Below are 992 nucleotides of genomic sequence, written 5' to 3'. Positions count from 1 at the left end.
CAGCTTAGGTGTACGTGGCTGGCGCCTTAGCCGGTTGAGCTATAGGCGCCGAGCCGACAATTTTTTTTAAGAACAAACACAGAGTGTCTGTAATATGGCCAGGAAGGGGCCAAGCAAGGAGGAGGAGGGGATTGGTAAATCAACATCAAATATCTAGTTGTGCTTTGTGTAGAGATAAGTAGAGAAATAAGAAAATAATTCCTTCCACTTAGCCATTTTGTCTGAGAAAATTTCAAGCATTCTTCTCTCCTACCCAGATAGGAGACAAGGCCCAAGAGAGGGAAGGAAGAGACCCGAGGACACCAGGATCCCGGGGAGGGCACAAGAGGGAAGCAGAAGTGTGTGCCTGCTTCCCCTTTCCATCCACAACAAGATCTGTGTTCTCTTTCCTGAAGAATCAGCTGCCTTATTTGTCCCCAGGTTCCTTTTGGTGGAGGCAGCAGCCAGGAATTTGGGTTTGTGTTATATTTATGGACATTTCAGTCCTCAAGTACCTTTCCACTTTACTGGGTAAGGCAGCTTCTCCTGTTAGTTCTCATGGAAAGCTACTAAATTATGCTATCTCCTGTGTAGGAAAGAGAATGGCATTTTACAAGCAGCAATTATTTTACAAATTACTACTTGGCAATAATCCTTCCAGCAGCACTTATGGGTCTGGTCAGGGAGCAGCATCACATTCCATTGACTGATATGTTAAAATTTACTATAACCTCTACCTTTTCTACATAGAAACCTACTTGAGTACTGGATTAAGCTAGATTTAGTGATAGTCTTGCCAAATGAGTCATGGTTTACAATACATGGGCAAAAACAGACAAAAAAAATAAAATAAAATAAAAACAGGCTCCAGCAACAGAAAAGAAGTCTTTAATTCTGCTTATATCATTTACTAACTTTGCCATGTTGGGCCATCTGAGATTCAGTTTCTCATCTTTAAAGTAGAATAATATTTATAGTTACCATTAATCTGTTGTGAGATTAAGAACATTATT

This window comes from Otolemur garnettii, unplaced genomic scaffold, assembly GCF_000181295.1.
Source record: "Otolemur garnettii isolate 467f Iridium unplaced genomic scaffold, OtoGar3 scaffold00331, whole genome shotgun sequence".
In the NCBI taxonomy this organism is placed as follows: Eukaryota; Metazoa; Chordata; class Mammalia; order Primates; family Galagidae; genus Otolemur; species Otolemur garnettii.
Note: the sequence above shows the minus strand (reverse complement) of the source record.